The sequence below is a fragment of the Mchenga conophoros genome, linkage group LG15 (genome assembly GCF_057382185.1).
Source record: "Mchenga conophoros isolate Kocher_MC1m ecotype Shallow Benthic linkage group LG15, M_conophoros_male_GT1.1, whole genome shotgun sequence".
Lineage (NCBI taxonomy): Eukaryota > Metazoa > Chordata > Actinopteri > Cichliformes > Cichlidae > Mchenga > Mchenga conophoros.
In genome coordinates this window covers 9,333,765-9,340,872 of record NC_140540.1, presented here as the reverse complement: position 1 = coordinate 9,340,872, position 7,108 = coordinate 9,333,765, and positions in this window count along the sequence as shown.

Below are 7,108 nucleotides of genomic sequence, written 5' to 3'. Positions count from 1 at the left end.
TGACCGTGATCTGACACACATAATACATCATAAGGCCAGAGCAACTCAAACATTAAAGAGTCTTGGATTTTGACAAAGCATAATCGGAAATCTAAATGTCAGATGGCAAAGGATGTGAAGATCAGCGGAATGAAAAGAAGAAGAAAAAGAAGAAAATGTGACTAATGGATAAAAAAGAAAGAAAGCGGACTAAATATAATTAATTAATTAAGACCATGACACTGAATGTAGCCTCTGACAATGCAAAGCACTATGTTACCAGATCCTGACACTCGAATGTAAATAAATGTCATGAACTGACATTTGAGCTGGCAGTGATGTTACTGGTAAAACAGTATTATGTTAAAGCAATCAAATTAAACATGAATCAAAACCAGCAATAATTCAGTTGTTTACATCTATAACCTAATAATCACTCACTTCTAGAAAGCCTACTGCTTTTTATTAACTTCATTCACAGACTGATTTTTCTTAGTATAAAAAGAAAGAAAAAAAAAGGAAAGAGAGCGAGTGTATTTGCTCATGTAAGGACCTCTATATATTATTGTCTTGTTTCTTTTCATGATAATTTCCCTCTTTGCTTTAATACCAGATGAAGTACAATAAGTGTTCAGATTTCTGATTTCTTCCATTACTATCCATCCATCTGTCCATTCATCCATCCACTAACAGACTGGAGCCAGTTTTCATGTGGCAAGAGGCAGGGATTATCCTAGACAGGTCACCAATCTATCACAGACAGACAGACCCCTATTCCATTTGGGATCACCAGTTAACCTGACATGCATGTCGTTGGACTGTGGGAGGAAAACAGAGCAGCAGAGAAAACGTTCAAGCTCCACACAGAATGGCCCCAGTCTTCTTGCTATGAAGCGACAGTACTAACCAACATTTAAAAAACACAAGCTCTATCACATTTGAATATCAAAAATAATTATTATAGCTTAAACGTACCTTTAAAAAAGCATTCAGAAATCAATAGTATCTTCAGCTACACAATTAATGAATCACCAATGTAAACAATACTGCCTTTATCAGTAACTTTAGAAAGATCCCTTCACATTTACCCTGTCTATTGTCTGTATGTGGTTTCCATTTTAACTTTATAAGTGCCCATGATGTGAACCTTTAAAGTATTTTTCTTCTCTTTCTATGAGTCATCCTCAGTAGTAACACCTAAAGCGATGCCTTTTTGGCCAGCAGGAAGAACACATGTTGTCTCATTTTTGTTTTACTTTAATTTAATTCTTTTTGTATTAAAGTTGGCCTGTGATAAGATGAGACACTGTTGCCACCATGTGGTTTGAGAAAATAGTGTTAAAGATTTGAGTGTGCTGGAAAGGAGCTGGTGAATTGTCACGGGAGTGGAACGGACTCAGGCGCAGACTGAGGTAGCACAGTTCAACGACACTTTATTAATCACACTGGTGCACTATATACACGTGAAGGGGGGGGAAACACCAGGGTCCCGGGGATCACTTGGCTGGGGAGACACACTTCTTCGCACTCGCTCTGCTCCTCGTCCAAACAGTCTCCACACAAGCAGCTCAGCTCACTCTCCTACTCACGGGGTCCAGGGGTCACAAAAGGGCTGATCCAGGTAAACCTGTTTACACAGACGAGGGTAAGTCGAAGGCAAACACGGGAACAGTAGAATCGCAAGGAAGCCAGGCAATACTAACGAGAGTTACTCAATATTCCAGCGACGAACAGCTCAGAGCCCCAGCCTTAAGAGCCAGAGAACTGCAATCTGCTCGAGATCAGCTGCAGGTGCGTGGGCCAAGGGCGAGGGGAGGCACAGGGACCATGACATGAATAAAGAATTTTTAAGAAAATAGCCTATCAGCTCAAATCTCACTTGGGTTTATGTGAGAATCTTTGGGTTAGTCGCGTAATATGGCATTTTAGAGAGCAGAGTGACAAATTACAAGTGCAGTTTTTTGACAGCATTTGATCTAATGCAAAAAAAAAAAAAAAGTTTCTAATCCCAGGCTCTGAAGGGAAATTCAAGGTTAGTCTCTGCCTCTGCTGAATATTGCTCTGGAACTATTGGCATTATTCAAACAGAGCAGAAAATCAGAACTAACAGAAAAGAAATCTTATTCATCAGAGGTCTGCAGCACTCGGCATAGTGTAGTACAAGCCAATTTATAGCTCACACACTCCTACTATCTGCTTGGGTTTCTCTGTAGTATAAAACTTTAAAATACAAGATGGCATATGGAATAGAAATGAAATCAGTTTAAATGGTCTGTTTAGAAGTCCAGTTTAAACACTGCAGTGTATCTCCAACAAATCATAGGAATATGACTTGTTGGAGATGTTTCACCCACCGCTTTTAGTTCTTCAAATTCACAGAGATATCTGGGGGGTAATCATGGGCAGGGGCTAAGCAGTCAGTTTGGGCAAACAGTGCAGCAATTTAAGAATGCAAGAGAAATCTCTGTATGCAAGAAAAAAAGACAAATCAATACTGCATGGCTCTGATCTTTGGCCCCTAAGATCAGATATAATCCTTTGCATCAGCTCAGCAAGAAGGAAAATAAACAAGAAGCTAGATAGGAGAAAGCCATACAGCTTTTCTTTTTTTTTTTTTTTTTCTTTTTTTTTTTTTTTTTTTTTAAATGACATCAGAAACAGCAGTATGCGACATTACGTGATGGCAGAGCTTCAGTTCATCCTTTGTCATTTTTTTTTTTTTTTTTTTTTTAATAAATAGGACAGGGGGAATGAATGAGAGAGAGAGGGGGAGAGAAAGAAAGAAAACCAAAGGGGAGAAGAAACGGTGAGAAGGGGGGGGAAGAGAGACAAAAAAAAAAAAACAAACAAACTCCTGGGTCACCTGTATGGAGAAAAAAAACAAACAAACAAACAAACAAAAACAAACAGAGGAGACAGCAAACAACAAAGAGCAACATAATAATAGAGAAAACAAAGCACCATCACAATAAACTAGCTAGTCATAGATATCAGTATTTACTAAGTAATAAACGATATTGTGCAGCACGCAAGATAGACAGCGCACAGTGTGCTTTGAGGCAGCAGCCAAGAAAGCTTTAGTCCGCGTCTGTGAATACCCATGTGTGCATACCTGTGTGGATCAGCATGCTTGCATTCCAAAGGTTTCTCCATGTAATGATCTGCTAGGGAGTGTGGGGGGGCCACAGCCCCGTCCTCCAGGGTGTGAAGCGGGTATGGAGGAGATCAAAACTCCAGACATCCAGAGGCCCCCAGAACACAAGAGACCATGGAAGACCAACAGAGGGGCAGCCGCGCCACTGTCCCAGTAAGAGCTGAGGAGAGTCCCAGATGAGGGCTCGCCCAGCAGCCGCGGAGCAGAAGTCAGGGGGAGTTGCAGTGACGCGCCCGTGAGCTCCGCCGGCCCCCAGCTGCGCCTGAGTGACCGAGCCCTAGGCCGAGAGGCCGGGGGCACCCCACCTCCAAAGGGGCCCGAGCGAGCCCCAGGCCCCAGGCCCCGACAAGCGGCCGCCAAGGAGTGAGCCGGTGTGTACCCGGACGCCCACCCCCAGACACAAAGAACCACCAACACACCAACACCTGAGGGAGTCCGCCACCGGCAGGGGAAGTGGTGGTGGGTGGAGATAGGCCTCCAAACCTTGGAGGGCCTGAGGTGTCCCCAGAGAGGTGGCGTCTGATACCCAACCTGACATATAGACACAGACATACAGGCACACACAGACACAAACATCCATTCCCACCCTCATGCTCTCATATGCACTCACTCCACACTCAACCAACGTGGAGACAGACATAAAGAGACGCTGTACACACAATCACACTCCCCAAGCGTACTCTACAAACCGGGTCTAGGTACCCTTGCCCCTGGAGGGGGGAATTGCACCCAGACCCAGGTGGTGTTACCCTTTTCCCTGTGGTGGGGAGAGGCAGACCACCCCGACTCCGCAGCAGCAGGGAGGCCCCACACCCCAGATGGAAACTGCATCTATGTGGCCAACTCCTCCTACTAGCCCTCCCGCTCCAGCAGGCCGCAGAGAATGGGGGTGGGAGAAGACTCCAAACCTCCCTCCACCCGCTCATTGTAGTGTTGATGCATATGTGTTCTAAGGTGCAATTAAAACCCAGGAGGGCATGGAGCTACCTGCCAAGGAGCAGCAGGTAAGCGCATAGTCCCTCCTGCTAACCCTCAATGACTAAGTGTATTTAAAATTGAGAGGTGGGCAACGACGTCAGGGGTGAGGTATACACCCTGATGGTGATTTGGACTCCGTGATTGTGCCCACCCCCAAGATCCTATATGTATGTGTAATGAGAGTGTGAATAATGTGAATGTCTAAGTTGTGGGATAAAATTGAGGCAGAGGCAGCCAGAAGGGGACAGGGGGGGGGGGGGGTAGCCTCCTCTGCACCCTGGTGACATACCCCCACTCCAAGGCCCTGCATGTGTGGGTGGTTGTGGAGGAGCGGGAAGAGGGAGGCAGCTGGAGATGGGGAGGGAAGGAAGGGAGGGGCAGGTAACCCCTCCCTGGGGCCAGCTCCCCCGCTGACCCCAGTAGGCACTCCCACCCTCCGCGACCCGCCAGGGAAGGGGGGCCCAGGCCCATCAGACCGGGGCCCAGTGCAGTAGCGCCCCCCGGCTCCACAGAGCCCTGGACAGTCCACCCAACCCCACCACAGAGAAAACTGCACCCACCCCACCAACCACACATCTTCCAGACTACATAAGACGGTAAACGCCCAGGCTGAGATCTTCCTCCACCTCTCCTGTATCTCCCCCTCCTGCAGAGAGTTCCTGAGAGAAGAAAGCTCCTGCAAGATGTGACCATCCCCCCCACCAGTTGAAGAGCCCCCCAGGCGGCTCGATGCACCGGCGGCACCCTGCTCCAGGGCCGGGCCCCCATGCACCCACCCGCCCACAACCCCGGCAACACACCAACCAGGACCCGAGCCCCCGAGGCCCGGCCCGGGCCCCAGCCCAGAGACGGAGCGCCCCCAGAACCTCACGCCCATCCCGGACCCACCCAGGGGCAGCCAGGTTGCCAGGTCAGTAACCCGCGTCCGTCAGCACAGACCCTCCCCTAGCCCCGCTGCACGCAGCCGCGAGGAAACAGTCACCTGAGAGCCAACAGAGCCCTCAACCGGACGTGACCGCTACCCCGGGTTGAGCCCCCCAAGCCATACAGCTTGCTGTCAACACACTTTTCAAAACTCAGCTTCTGTAATGGTGTGAGAGTGCATTTACACATTCAGAAGTATGCACACAGGCTGAAATATATATAAACCCAACCCAACCCAACTGTCCTGGTGGAAAACCCAACTTTGTTTAAGATTCCACTATCTAGCTGTTTTAAGGTGAAGTTGAAGAATTTGGAGCTAGTCTTCTTCATTTTTCTATCCTCTTTGTGTAATGTACCAGTACCATAGGCAACAAAGCAACCCCAGAGCATGATGCTACCACCACGATGCTTAACAGCTGGTACATTGCTCTTGGGATTGAAAGCCTCACCCTCCATTGTGGCCTAAGAGCTCAATATTGGTCTCATCTGGTCATAAAACAATTCTCCAGAAGGCCTTTAGCTTGTCCATGCAGGCTGCTGCAAATTTCAATCAAGCTTGATTTACTGATTTTTCTTGGTCAACACCTTCTAGGTTCATGGGGATGTAAAACTCACTTCACTGTGGACAGTGAAGTGATATTGTATACAGACCTTGAAGCAACATATGCCATCATGCAGAAAACTGCCTTTTGGGTAAACACTTACTTCCTGACTCTGATTTGACTTATTATAAAACAAAATACAACAAAGCAGCATAACCAAAATCCTGTATGAAGCAAAAATGGGTAAACAATTTATTTTAAAAAATGAAACCATTTGGTTCTATTGGTCCTTAAAGACAGAGTGAAAAGAAGAGGTGATGGAATTGAAACCTCTGCCTCTGTCTCAACACTATAGAAAATATTTGGGCAAGCATCAAATTCACAATGAGCTTATATTTTTCAAAAAGCAAAATCAGCTTCAACAATTGACATTTTCTTGTCTTTTGCCTATTTGTATTTTACTCAACCTCCCAAGTATTTGGCAAATGAAACTATAACATGAACTTAAACTGATTTTTGATAAAAGAACAGACAGCCTTGGTCCACCTGATGCCCCACTCACTGAAGCGTTTCCATGGTTTTCAGACGTGATGGACAGCTGAGTTCAGGGTGAGGTCTGAAGGTTGTAATCACTGTTCCTGTTCCACAGTCACACAATTCACAGCCTCAGGTTTTACGCATCATCCATCTTTCTCATACTGTGCTGTATTTATCATCCCACCTCCACATCTTTGCTCTCCGAGAAGCACACGAGCCTGCAACTTTAGCAGAAAGATAAATGGAAACTGCATCTATGTGGAATTAGTCACTGTCTGATCTGAAGAGCACGTCAGCATTGACACACCTGTGTTATCACCCAGAACCATAATGTAGAGCTCCATCAGCTCCTGAAATTACTACTATCATTACTACTTCCTCCCTTAAGAATATCGAAAGATGTTCAAGAATCATAATGAGCTTTGTCTATAATTAATTATGTAGAGTCCACTTCAATATGCTTTTCTCATCAAGGCTTATTTCACTGGGAGAAATTCATCTGATTTACCTGATGTCATCATAGGTAAATGCAGCACTGTGCTCAGCATGTCTTCATATTGTTCCTTCTTTGTGTTCAGCTCTCACTGTAATAATTGAGGATGATTAAAATTTTATTCAGCCAGATGGGTAAGTGTGTGGAAGTGGGAAATATTCACTGCCTACAGTTGTATCACTGACCTCACAGTCTCTGGCCACCAGCCACTGCTCATCAATGTGGATGTCTAATGAACCAATCATATCACAGCAACCCAACGCATTTAGTGATGCAGAAATGGTCGAGACAACCTCTTGATGTTCAAACTGAGCATCAGAATGGGGAAGAAAAGGGATTTAAGTGTCTTTGAATGTTGCATGGTTGTTTGTACCAGACGAGCTGGTTTGAGATTTTCAGAAATTGTTAATCTGATGGGATTTTCCCACACAACCAACTCTTGGCTTTACAGAGAATGAGAAAGAGAAAATATCCAGTGAGCATTTTTTGGGCGAAAATGCC